The 14509-nt window shown below is 33.7% G+C and overlaps 1 protein-coding gene and 1 non-coding gene across 2 annotated transcripts in view; one reads left to right on the top strand and one right to left on the bottom strand.

Annotated features, from left to right (window-relative positions):
• The window catches only part of LOC114343719 (neuroparsin-A-like), a 262805-nt gene that overhangs the window by 134614 nt on the left and 113682 nt on the right, over positions 1-14509 (top strand). The gene's annotated exons all lie outside the window — the stretch shown is intronic.
• On the bottom strand, positions 7463-7535 carry Trnar-ccu (transfer RNA arginine (anticodon CCU)). Its single transcript has one exon. It is a non-coding gene; the product is annotated as a tRNA-Arg (tRNA).

Raw genomic sequence — 14509 nt, 5'->3', positions numbered from 1 at the left:
ATAGATGGCGCCCTAATAAAAAATATTTTTTTTTAATTAGATAATAATATTACAAATATAATCTGTATAATTTATAAGACTATACAAATAAAAGAAAATGCCATTTTATAAATGCAAGAAACACATTTGATTTGTTTTTATTCCAAATTGAAAATAAAATGTGACAACTGTCAGATTTAACTAAAATGTCATGTTAGAATAAATGTCATAAATGTGTATTATCACGGACTTACCCTTCTTCCTATCATTTGTTACGCACTAAAAAATGATCATGAGAAATACTGTATTCTCCTTTTCATGAACATTTTTCAGTGCGTCACAAATTATAGAAAAAAAGGTAAGTCCGTGATAATACACATTTATGACATGTATTCTAACGTGACATTTTAGTTAAATCTGACAGTTGTCAAATTTTATTTTCAATTTGGAATAAAACCAAATCAATTGTGTCTATTGCATTTATAAAATGGTATTTTCTTTCATTTGTATAGTCTTATAAATTGTATAGATTATATTGATAATAGTATTATTTTATTTAATAAATAATTATTTTTTGATTATGGCGCCATCTATCGACAACTAGAATAATCACCAAACTAGAATAATTACCAAAGTATTCACAGACGTGCCTTTTTTTCTGTCACATACAATTTAATGCGTTAGAGAGAAATCGAAAAACTGTGACGCACTGAAAGATGATCATGAGAAAAAGAATAGTTGTTTTAAAGTCAATAGCATACAAAATTTCAATGCAAAAAGAATGTTTAAATTGTTTTTATTAATTTCTTTTGTATTTTGTGGTAGTCAGTGTTATCACCTCTAGTCCTTATGTAAGCTTCAGTTTACGTGGGCACGCTCCTAATCAAATTATCAACATTTTGTTGTGGTAGGTTGCTCCATCCTTTAAGAGCAGCTTGTACTAGCCGTGCGGTGTTTTGTGGATTATCCCGGCGAGCTCTTATTTTTCTTTTAAGCATATCCTACAAGTACTCTATAGGATTAAGCTCGAGTGAGCAAGCAGGCCACTCCAAACAAGGGATACCTTCTGCTTCAATGATGTTTGTAGTCACTCTAATGGTATGTAGAGCTCCATTATCATGCAATAAAATTAAATTTTCTCCTGTTGCACCTCTCCAGAGCCTGACTACAGGTTATCAACATAGCATGTGAGCAGTTAAAGTTAATTGGATGAAAACTAAAGGAGTTTTTTTACGGATTACAATTCCTCTCCAGAACATTACACTTCCCCTGGTATATTTGTGAACAGTCATAGCACATTTTGTCAATTCCCAATGTTCCAGTTTTGGTGATAAAGAACCAATTTAGGCGATCAATCTTGTGCTGCCCCTCGGGAGCCCATAACTGTCTCCTGCTGTATACTTCTTGGTACGAACTCTTCTTCTTATCGTTTCAACTGAAACAGTTACACATGTAGCTTCCAAAAGCTGCCTTTGGAGCTGCAGGTGAGAAATGGTTGGGTGTCTTCCAGCTGATTGGACAAGTAAACAATCGAGGAGAGCCGTTATTACTTTTGGCGACTTTCCCTTGGTTTATTTTTGAGCTTTCCTAGCTCCTGTTACCTAGCATAGGCTTTGGACAGAACGCCCTGTATTACGCCTCTGAGAACATTATTTTCTCCACAAGACCAATAATCTTTCCTCGTTGTAAGTTCTATAACCCCACATGAGGAATATTTTCGTTTTTGTACGCAAAAAATAGTTTATTTGTTTTCGTTCAATTTCTGTTCCGGAACCAAATAAATAAGATTTACTTCCTCCACGGTTTTAGATCCATTGAGAAAACAGTGTAGCATTGCCAGCATTTGGCGATTTTTATTTTTCCCAGGGCAGCTGTCAAAGGAAAACGATATATTATCTTCACCTCAAAACTTCGAGTCTCTAAATCTTTCACATAATTAAATACATTGAAACAGCTTTCATTCGCTCTCCTCTTACCATCAGATTCGCCCCACAATAACATAACGCATTACGTGGCCCACTTTGGTATAATTTAAAGTTATCAAAAGCATCAATCAGCCAAGCGCGTCCACTGCTGGACATATGCCTCCCTCAGTTCTTTCCGGTGTTCTCTACACTGGATCGCGTGTAGCCAGTTTCCCGCTAATCTTTTTATATCGTGGGTCCATCTAGTCGGCGGTCATCCTCGTCTTTTTTTATAGTTTCTGGGCCTCATCCATTCCATGATTTGTCTTATCCACCGTCCATCTTGTGTTTTAGCTAAGAGCCCTGCCCAGTTCCACTTAAGCGTTCGTAGATCATTCGATGACGTCTTGAATCTTGACCTCGTCAGGATTTTTTAATTTAATAATAGACCAGGGCGCATCTGTAAAAATATTAGTACATTTGGACGTTGAGAGGTGACTCAAATTTTTTTGCAGAAATTGCTTGAAAATAACTCAAATAATAATATTTGAGTTATCCTCCCTCTCAAAAAGGTCCGGAACATTGTTTAAATAATCAAAATGTCAAAAAATGAAGGAAAAATTCGATTTTTTTCTTGGTTTTTTGATTATAACGTTAAAAGTATTCATTTTCGAGAAAAATTGTACTGACATAAAAGTTTCGTAATTATATTTCCTACAATATAAAATTGGTTAAACATTTAAAAAATAGTCACCCTTGTTGCAAAATAGCAATAATAGCGAAAAAACCATACAAAAACATGTACTCGCATTTTACGTTTTTCAACCATTTATGCTAAACTTACGACCTTCACATTTCACCCAGAAAAACTTTATGATACAGTAAAACAATACTGTAAATTTCATTAAGATCGATTTAAGAGATTTTGCAAAATAAATTTTGCAATCCAGGTTTCTCAAAAAAAATTCATTTTTTCAAAATGTTACAGGACTGAAAAGTAAGCAGATATCAAGTTCAAATTTTTTTTACATATAGAAGTGTACTGTACCTTCCATTTTAAATTTGCAAAATTAAAATCGATTAACTACTACGGCGTCAGTAATTTTTTTAAATAAACATTAATTATTGGTGCTACGCGCAGGACAGCGGATAGTTTGTTCTGATTGGGCATTCCAATGACCTTTGATAATGATTAATACATTTTAATTTTTATTACATTTCGATATAAATAAATAAATTTGTTTATTGCAAAATAAAAACATATTCTCTATCTTTTAAAGTAACACTTTTTTTAGCAAAAACTTTCTTTGTTCATATATTTTAACTTAGAGAATAAAAGTTTATTATTTTTAAACATATGCAATTGTTTAAACAATATTTCATAAACAATAATAAAATTAGTTTGATTTTTGTGGAATTAAACTATCAAAATACAACAAAATATAGAGTAAGAAAATAATATATTAGATAAAGATTGGAAGAAATTTTGGTGGAAATCAACTTGTGTGAATCGAACACCGCTGTCCTGCGTGTAGCACCAAAAATTAATGTTTATTTAAAAAATTTCCTGACACCGTGGTAATTAGTCGATTTTAATTTTGCAAATTGCAAATGAAAGGTACAGTACACTTCTATAAGCAAAACAAAATTCAACTTGCTATCTGCTTTATTTTCAGTCCTGTAACATTTAAAAAATGAATTATTTTTGCGAAAGCTGGATTGCAAAATTTATTTTTTAAAATCTATTAAACCGAACTGAATAAAATTCACAGTACTATTTTACTATATCATAAAGTTTTTCAGGGTAAAATATGACGGTCCTACGTGTAGCATAAATGGTTGAAAGGCGTAAAATGCGAATACTTGTTTTTTATGGTTTTTTTTTTTGCAATTATTGCTATTTTGCAACAAGGGTGACAATTTTTAAAATTTTTAACCAATTTTATGTTGTAGGAAATTTAATTACGCAACTTTTCTCGGAAGTGAATACTTTGAAAGTTATAATCAAAAAACGAAGAAAAAAGTCAAATGTTTCCTTAATTTTTTTACATTTTAATTATTTAAACAATGATCCGGACCTTTTTGAGTGGGAGGATAACTCAAATATTAATATTTAAGATATTTTCAAGCAATTTCTGCAAGAAAATTTGAGTCACCTCTCAACGTCCATCTCAAAACAGATGCGCCCTGGACTATAAGACAAATATCAGAATGTAAAGCTATACATTAGGGTGGATCGATTATCGCAAAATTTTAAAAAAATTGACATATTGATTTGGAATACTCACCAAAAGTTACCTTTAGTAACGAAAATAAAAAAGGGATACTACAACTTTTTGATAAAATTACATCTTTTGCCCTCTACCGGCCTTTGAAAAGCGAAAATAAAATGTTGGAATAATAATCACGAAATAAAAAAAAATTGACACATTGAATTGGAATACCCACCAAAATTTACCTTTAGTAACGACAATAAGAAAGCATTATTACGACTTTTGGATAAAATTACATCTTCTGCCCTCTACAGGCTTTTGAAAAACGAAAAAAAATTTTTTGGCATTATTAACAGAAGCCCGGTCCTGGCGGCCCTGATTTGTTAAGTCTATTAGTCCCATCTTCGGGGTGCGGGGGTGCTGCGACTTTGGAATTTCAGTAATGTTTATAAGTCCGCAAGTGGCGCACTTAAATTTGCAATTAGTCGTAAAAATTAAACAGTTTTGTCGATTTCGGCGATCGTGTCATAAAATATGAGTTCTTCAAAGATACGTTATTACTAGGCAATACATTAGTGTCCGTTAGCTGGTGTTCCTGCAGATCTTAAAGGTAACGTGCTTCCTTCAAAAGCTCATGTTTTACAGTGTTATTTATGGACAAGGTATAATTTAAAATCTCCAAACTCAGGGAAGGAACCAACGGTTTTTGAGATATCGGTATTTGAAATCAGCGCTTGCAAATGCGAAATTTTTGAACAATGTTCTTACGACAAAGGAAAAAAGGTACCTAAAAATGAACGGGAGTTTTACTAGATCAAAGAGGACCTAGAAAAATGATTATTGGAAATATCGATTTAAAGGAAACCTTAAAGTTGACAAATAAGGCAAGAAGAGTGGAAAAAGAGATGCAAAGAAAAGAGCTACAACAATCCGTTCAACACGAAAGCTACAATAATTTATCAAGAAAGCGAAAGCTAGAAACTGATCCAGAAATAGATCCTGAATTGCCTTCCACTTCCCATGCCAATATCAGTACAGAAATGCAGTGTTCACAAAATTATTTTAAACTTCCTACCTTGGCCAAAGTCTGTGACCGCTATGGATTATCGGACAGATCTGCAGCAGCTGTGGCAACTGCAGTGCTACACGACCTTGGAATTGTTACCAATGCTAACACGAAAAACGTAATAGACAGAAACAAACTGAGAAGAGCAAGAGACCAATCAAGAAAAGGTTTTATGCATAGTTCCCCCGAAATTTTGAAGGCCATATATTTTGACGGAAGAAAAGATAAAACCTTCGTTATCAAAAATATTGAAGGCAAGCCCCACAGAAGAACCGCACTCGAAGAGCATGTTTCATTAGTTCAAGAGCCAGGCTCCATATTTTTAGGTCACACAGTACACCTTTCTGGATCGGCTCTAAGCATTTGTCAAAGTATTGTGAACTTTTTAGAGAGTTATAGGTATAATCTAGAAGAACTAGTGGTAGTAGGATGTGACGGAACTGTAGTAAATACGGGAAGAAAAAATGGTGTTATTTCTCAACTAGAGTTTAAGTTAGGTCGCCCTTTACAAAGATTTGTCTGTCAGCTTCACGCAAATGAATTGCCTTTAAGGCATCTTTTCCAAAATCTTGACGGTCAAACTCAAGGTCCAAGAGCTTTTGCAGGAACTATAGGAAAACAAATAGTGCAGTGCGAAAATATGCCGGTTGTAAACTATGACATTATTGACTCTGAGTTACCAGAAGTAGATTTAATTGACTTAAGTGCCGATCAGAAATATTTGTTTCAAATTTGTGTCGCAATTTCTACTGGGGAATGTTCTGTCGATTTATTAAACCGAAGCTCTGGAAAGTTGAGTCATTCTCTATGGCTCACGTTGGCGAATCGCATTCTACGTCTTTATGTCAGTACTGAAAATCCAACATCAGAATTAGAGGAACTGACCAAATTTATTGTCACGGTTTATGCTCCTTTATGGTTTGAGATCAAATGCAATTCATCATGTGTGAATGGTGCAAAGCATGTGTTACAAACAATTAAGCGTAGTAGATACTTAAAACAAAATTTGAAAAGTGTTATAGATCCTGTAATTCAAAGAAATGCCTATTTTGTTCATCCGGAAAATCTTCTGCTATGCATGCTGCATGACACTCGCCCGCATATAAGAGAGCTTGCTCTTCGTCGCATCCTCAATGCAAAAACTAAGGCCAATAATGATGATTCATCTAATATCCGACCTTTTATTATACCACAAATTAATTTTGAAAATATTGATTGGCAAAACAATCAAATAACTTGCCCTCCATTGCTTCAAGGTTTGAAAGTAGAAGATTTGAAAAATATTATTTCCGGATCTCCTGAGAAAATCATTGACATCGCTACATTTCCTTGTCACACCCAGTTTGTAGAGAGAATCGTGAAGCTCATAACTGACGCATCTTCATCGGTTATTGGGTCACAAAAAAGAGACACTTTTATCAAAGCAAAAATTGATTCTCGTAAAGATATGACAAAATTTGAGTCCAAAAAAGACTATAAACAATAAAATAATCAAAACTAAGGGGGAGGGTAGGAAAGGGGTAGAAGAATAAATATGACATACAGTAAAACCTATGTTACCGGCCACCTGCCAAAATCGGCCACCTGTACTAACGGCCAGTTTAAAAATTTACCAAACCAATTATATGTAGACTACAAAGACTGGCACTACCGGCCACCTTTCTATATCGGCCAATAGTCCTTTTATTTTTAGTGGCCGCTACTGACAGGTTTTACTGTATTTTGAAAATATTTCAATTGGATATATCATTTTTATAATAATAACATGTACTTATTACTTAACTTTTCAATTAAAATCATAAGTTCGTATTTTTTATTTTTTTTTTTTTATTTTTTCAACCCCCGGTAGAGGGCAGAAGATGAAATTTTTTTGAAAAATCGCAAATAAAGATTAAGTTTTTAATACTAATTGGCAACTTTTGCGCACTATTCCAAAACAGTTTTTGAAACTTCGATTTTTCGATCCACAATCCACCCTACTATACATTGTGTGATTTCCAAATTGTCATTAATAATACCCACTCTATAACACACTATTATATGTTGAAATAATAATTAATAACGAAACATTAGAATTTTAAAAACGTTTTAGCAAATTATTATTGTAGAGAAGCATTAAAATTTGAACAAATAAAATTGTAATTTTTCATATTAATTATTTACAACCTCAATTTTAAATAATGGTAAAAAACGACAGATAGTTTATATATCTTTCTGGTGTAATTGTTGTTTTATAGATAATAATACCAAACCTGTAACAAAAAAATCTGATTTCCAACAAAAAAAAACAAAAAGGAACTTACCCCTGGTGGGACTCGAACCCACAGTCCCCGGCTTAGGAGGCCGATGCCTTATCCATTAGGCCACAGGGGCTTGTGTTTCATTATAAGTTAACTTGTAAATAACGTCATGCTGTACTAAAAATAAATAGAATTTGTTACATAAATTTTATAGGTAGTTTTCAAATAACAATGAATATGAATAAATTCATAATTTTTAAATTTTAAAATAGATTGTTTTCTTCTTCGTCTATTTTACTAGAAATTGAAGATCATGATACATTATTCTTAGTTTTAGTTTATTACCTTAATAAGTAATAAGTAAGTAATAAGTAAATAATAGGTAGGTATGTACCTAATAATACCTCTTACCATCTCTATTTTCCGTTTCATTTAAGCCAGACAGTATGATCTTGTTTTGTTCCTTGAATATTTTATCAAAAATATAACATTGTACATGTACAACAATGTACATACTTCTTGCTATTACTAGTTCATGTTGTGAAGCCACTCCCGTATCAAAAATTTTCTGAATCGGTTCCTTTCCAAATTCCTGTTCAAAAATGTCTTGTTTAAACAAATCAGAAAGAAGCCGGGTGAAGATTTTTGGGCAGAAATTATTTTAGGCAAGCGGCAGCAACTCGTAAAATTACAATGTGTACCTACCGACCACGAAAATCAACTTTAAGATGAATGTCCAGTTTTGGTCATTCTTTATGTTTTCGAGGATGCTGAATCCGAATATAAAGTTTATTTTTATCTATAATTGGTGGAACATGTTAAAAAAATTAATTTTACGCAAAAATGCAAAAAATCAATTTTGATGATTTTTCAAATTTACCTCGCTGTATCTTTGGTCGCTGTAAATATTTCCTTTTGAAAGTTTTACTGTTTCATCTTTGAAGTAGTTAGACAACAATGAGATTTGTCTAAAATGTTTAAACAGATTAAAAGAGAAGTTGTTAATTTTTAAACATTTTGTCCTCACATTTCGTTAGTTTCATATTTTGACAATGTTCCCACACGTAAAATTTAAAATAAACCTAATTTTCGTTTTCAGCACCATCAAAAACATAAAGCATGCCCAAAATTAGCCATTCACCACACCGTGGTCAGTAAATCGAGAAATAGGCATTTTTTGGGGTGTGCACCGCTCGTCTCTAAAGTCACATAACTTTTTTCCTATTGCATATTTTGACTTAAAATTTTCCAAAAAACTTTTTCATGAATTATATTTTATTGCTATTTTGGTTAAAACTATAAACTAAAAAGTTCGTCACTCAACTTTTTTAAGTACCTACCTAATTAGGTACTTAGTTTTAACCAAAATAGCGATAAAATATAATTCATGAAAAAGTTTTTTGGAAAATTTTAAGTCAAAATATGCAATAGGAAAAAAGTTATGTGACTTTAGAGACGAGCAGTGCACACCCCAAAAATGCCTATTTCTCGATTTACTGAGCACGGTGTGGTGAATGGCTAATTTTGGTCATGCTTTATGTTTTTGATGGTGCTGAAAACGAAAATTAGGTTTATTTTGAATTTTACGTATGGGAACATTGTCAAAATCGCATTTTTACCCCAAAAATTAAAAAAATATGAAATCAGGTTGTTTTGCGTTTCTGTTCCATTTTAATATTTTTTCCTGAAATTTTTATCGTATATATTTCTCACTTTTCTGAAGACAATGGAACCTGTTTCAATATTTCTGTCTTATTATATCATATAAGTTATAAATTGTTTAAAGTAAAAGGTGCAGATTCCTTAATTGCAAAGTTGAATCGCAAAAGTTGAGTGACAAAATTTAAAATTTAGCTTTATAATCAACCTTATGTTAAAACATAGAGTACAAAGAACAAAATATTTTATAGAAACAAAAATGTTGCAACTTTTAATTTTAAGAAAAACGTCATTTTTTTTATTTTTAGGGTAAAATTGAGATTTTGACCATGTTTCCCCATCCAAAATTCAAAATAAACCTCATTTTCGTTTTCAGCAACATCAAAAACATAAAGTAAGACCGAAATTAGCCATTCACCACACCGTGATCAGTATCTCGAGAAATAAGAGTTTTTTGGGAGAGTGCTACTCGTCTATAAAGTCACATAACTTTTTTCCTATTGCATATTTTTACTAGAAATTTTCCAGAAAACTTCTTAATGACTTATGTTAATTCTGTGTTGATTAAAATTATAAACTAGAAAGTTTATCAACCAATTTTTTAAGTAAACATGAAAGTAACGAAATCTGAAAACAAAATGTTTAAAAATCTCTTAATTTGTTTAAACATCTAGTAAAAATCTAATTTTTACCTAAATTCTTCAAAGATGACAGAGTAAAATTTTCAAAAGGAAATAAAGGAATTACAGCAACCAAGATACAGCGAGGTAAATATGAAAAATCATCAATATTGATTTTTTGAATTTTTGTATAAAATTTAATTTTGGAACATGTTCCACCAATTCGAGATAAAAATAAACTTCATATTCGGATTCAGCGATCTTGAAAATATAAATAATGGTCAAAATTAGCCATTCACCTCTCGTGGTCGCTTTTTCGATTTCTAAGCCTCAAATTAGTGATGTGTCGCTCGCCTATTTAAACAAATTCAAAAGATTACCTTTTTTGATAAGTAAAATGTTTTTTAGCTTTCTTGGGTCATTTTAAACAAAACATTTCTGTTGTCATTTCTTTCCAAAGTTGCTAGTATTCGAGTTATAGGTAAGCGATTTAAAATCTGAAAAATGCGATAGTACTCCTTTTTGTGGCCTAAAACTAATAAGTAAGTAAGCACGTCCTCTCGACGCTTAAGCAGCCGCGCGTCGCACTATATGGTGCGTCTCTGTCACACTTATACATATGTATACGTTACTTATGCAAAAATTCCCAACAAATAGGTACCTACTTGACATTTATTAAAATTTTTTAATTTAATATTACCGTAGTCTTTATTTATTTACTTATTTATTCAATTATTGCCAATGTGCTAATTAAATACGCCAATCATCACAATATAACAAGTGTGTAGTATAATAAGAGACGCATGGCATAGACAGCCGCGCCGCGCTCCGCGGCGGCTAAAAAATCGAGAAGACGAGCATAATTAACAATTAAAAACAACGGTCTAAATTTAAATAAGCCCCGATTACTCATAAGAATGTGGAAATTGAATGCTTAAAGCTCACTTTAGTGAGCATCTGGCAAGCTCAAAAATAGTAATTTCCATATGAGTTTTCAAGCTTCAAAAATGCGTATTTTCGCTATTTTCAGATTTTAAACTGCTTATAATAATTGGAAAACTGTCAACTTTTTAGAAAAATGACAAGAGTCCTTTTTTGTTTAAAATTACCTCAAAGGGTGAGTTTTGAAGAAGGCGATTCTCCAGATTAAAATTTGTTTAAAAAATTGTTTAAACAGTTTCTGTCCAAAAACTTCGTCCGGCATCGTCCTGATTTGTTAAAAGAGGATATTTTTGAAACTGAATCCGCAAAGAAGTTAAATCAGAAAAGTTTTATACGGAAGCGGCCTCATCGTATGGACTATATAAGCAAAGGACTCTCAATTAGCAACTGTTATCTTCCTATTTTCTATCTTTGCTATATTTGGTAATTTGAAACTTAAAATAACCCAAAAAACCTAAAAAATATTTTCCGGTTCAAAAAAGGTGATTTTTTGAATTTATTTAAAACAATTGTTTAAACAATTTCTGCCCAAAAATTTTGTCCGGCCTGCTTCTGATTTGATTTAGGGATATGTTCGGCAAAGGAGCCAAATCAGAAAAAATTTATACAGAAGCGGCCTCAAAATATGAACAATACGAGGGTGGATTGATATAAAACTAGCCTTTGATAGAGCAAAAAAAAGTTTTTTTGGGATTAAATCGATTTATTTCTCAACATAGTCCCCTTTTAGCTCGATACACTTAGTAAGAAGATGTTCCAATTTTTTTATCCCACCCGAATAGTATTTTTGCTCGAGTTCTTCAAAATAGAGGCCGAAGTTTCAGCGATGACTTCATCATTTGTTGCGAAACGGCGCGGCGTCCTCCGAGCCATTTTTTTAGGTTTGGAAAGAGGAAAAAGTCGCTGGCGGCAAGATCTGGGGAATAAGGTGGATGTTCAACCAATTCATAGACCAATTCGTGTAATTTTGCCATGGCGACGGCCGATCGGTGAGCCGGTGCGTTGTTTTGGTGAAAGAGCACTTTTGCGTTCCAAATCGGGGCGTTTTCGACGCAATTCGGCATCGAATCGATCCAATAATGCTGCATAGTACTCGCCATTGATTGTTTTTCCTTTTTCCAAGTAGTCGATGTGGATGATGCCTTTCGCATCCCAGAAAACAGTCGCCATCACTTTGCCGGCCGAATGTGCGCTCTTTGCCTTCTTCGGAGTTTCGACTGTTCTTTGGTTTCCGGTGTGTAATAATGCACCCAGGTTTCATCAACGGTAATAAATCGGCGAAAAAAATTCTTCGGATCACGCCGTATCATCGCCAAAAGCGTCTCCGAAGTGGTCACACGTTTTCGCATTTGGTCGATTGACTGCAAACGTATAGCTTTTTCATGTCCAAATGATGGTGAATGATGTGTACGCGTTCGTAGGAAATTTTTAGGACCTCTACCCAGATAGCACAAGTACGTTTTATGGACATCCAATGGACGTACATCTGTGTACATTGGAACGTCCAATGGACGTCCCGCTAAGGTACAATGGACATCCGATGGACGTCCAACGAATGTCCAGAGTTCACAAAATTGGACGTCCATAGAACGTCCGCTACAAACGTACATTGTACGTTGTATTGAAGCTTTCAGTGTACACCTTATGTACATTCAATGTACGTCTTATGGACATTTGTAGGGCACTTTTCAGAAAGAAATCTAGTATCCATAATTTTGTGAATACATAGCAAAAAGCCTTTATAGGAAATAGTTCCTTATAATACTAAACTTATACTTAAAAATATTACACAAAAGACCTTTTTATTTCTCTTTACTATAACTTCATTATAATATATACTTTATTATAGGAACTAGGAACTTCATTAATGCACGACTGCACTTGCACGATAAACAGAAAACACAAATATATCACAGGATGTATTTTCATAAAGACGAGATTCAGATAATGACGCCCTAGGAAGCATGCACATTAAAAGAGGTTTAATCTCTGTTCTGTTTCTGTTCCAAACTATTTTTAGAGTCAGTACCGTTGTTGTATATTACAAGCGCGTTTGCCATTCTGTTAATTATCATAAATAAACCATCCTTCAGTATTCCACAACAATTAACAGCGATAATCCCCTAAAAGTACCTGCCTAATACTACCTTTCACGACCGATAGCGCGAGCGACAACGTTGTCAAGAAGATTCTCATTTAGTTTGTATTGGGACTTAATATAATAGTCTCGTTTTGTGTAAAATATCCATGGACCACAAATGGATGTCCAATGTACGTTGAAATCAAACGTCCAATGGACGTCCCGTAATGTAAGTACATAGTACGTCCAGTTTTGGTCCATGGACGTTTGGACTTTAAATGTACGTTATATGGACGTACATCGGACGTTGTGTGCTATATGGGTATTAACTCGCGGAGCTTAATTCGACGATCTGCCATAATCATGTCATGGAGTTTGTTGATCATTTCCTGCCTGGTGTCTTCATTTGGCCTCTTGGGACGCTCATCATCACAAATTCAGCTTACCAAAATTTTACTGTTGCTAACGAAGGTGCAACCTCACCATATACTTCATCCAGGTCGGCTTTGATTTGCACATTCGTTTTACCCTTTTTGTGGAGGAACTTAATCACCGAACGATACTCGATTTTTTCCATTTCTCCGAAAACACAAAATTTGCTTGCTTTTGACAGCCGTAAAAACCAAACTAATTATTTTTAAAACTTAAAACTGACAGACGTCATATCATGAATGGCAAATGTCAAAACCGAAAGTAATTCGGTAACAAGTAGCGCCATCTATCAAAGGCTAGTTGAATAACAATCTATCCTCGTATAAACAAAGGACTGTCAATTAGCAACTGTTATATTCGTAACTTTGTCATGGTAGGGGAGCAAAGTATGCTAAATGTGCAGTCACTCGAGCGCTTTGGGGACCTATTGGGTTGTGATTATTAGGTCCTAAAACCAAAAAAAGTTAAGTAAAATTTTCCATTTTAGCGGGCGCTTGCCATTTTTTAATTTAATTTTCCATTTCCATTAATCGTTTTTTCCGAATATAGCGCCATCTATCCATAATTCGAAAAAATGTTTCGAATAAAAGTTGCTTATTTTTATGCAGAGAATTCAAATCTGCAATAAAAAATGGTGGCTCCCATTTAATATTTTCAAGTAAACCCCCACCCCACCTCCGTGGTGGGTCGCGTTTGATACCATTCGATATATTTTTCAAAAATATTAAATAAGTGTATTTTGCAGTTTTTCGATCTGATGTTTATTTTGCTAAATATCGCGGGATTTGTATTTAAAATTTAAAATTTACCCCCCACCCCTCTCTGTGAGGTGTCGTGTTTGGTATCTATCGATAGACTTTTGAAAAATATTGAACGTGTAGTTTTTAGTTTTTCGATCTGACGTTCATTTCGCGAAATATTCGCCTTTTTCTTGTGAAACTTTGTGACTCACCAATTCCCTTACGCCCCGCTCAAATCGTCAGATTTTTTAAATATACACTGTTTTGCATGTACTTAACTTACCTTATCTTAATCTGACAATTTCGAGTATTTTTAAGGATAGATTTTTTTTTTCGGGCCCCCCTAAACGAACTCCCCTGTGTTAAGAGCCAATATATGGCAGAGGTACATCTGCAGGGTACCACGTTTCTCCCCATATGATAATCTGACGCGCTCGAGTAACTGCAAAAATCCCCGCTTGGGCTCCCCTACTAATTTGGCAATTTGAAACCATTCAGGCCTCAGGCTACGTTCCCATTGGTTTTCCCGGTTACAACAATGAAATAATCAATTAATAATTACGTGATGCTTTTAATTATACATACTTTGAGTGCGTAAGTTCGCTGAGGCCGACACACATGCTGTCGTTGCGTG

Source organism: Diabrotica virgifera, chromosome 2, assembly GCF_917563875.1.
Source record: "Diabrotica virgifera virgifera chromosome 2, PGI_DIABVI_V3a".
Lineage (NCBI taxonomy): Eukaryota > Metazoa > Arthropoda > Insecta > Coleoptera > Chrysomelidae > Diabrotica > Diabrotica virgifera.
This window is presented reverse-complemented; position numbering and strand designations above follow the sequence as displayed.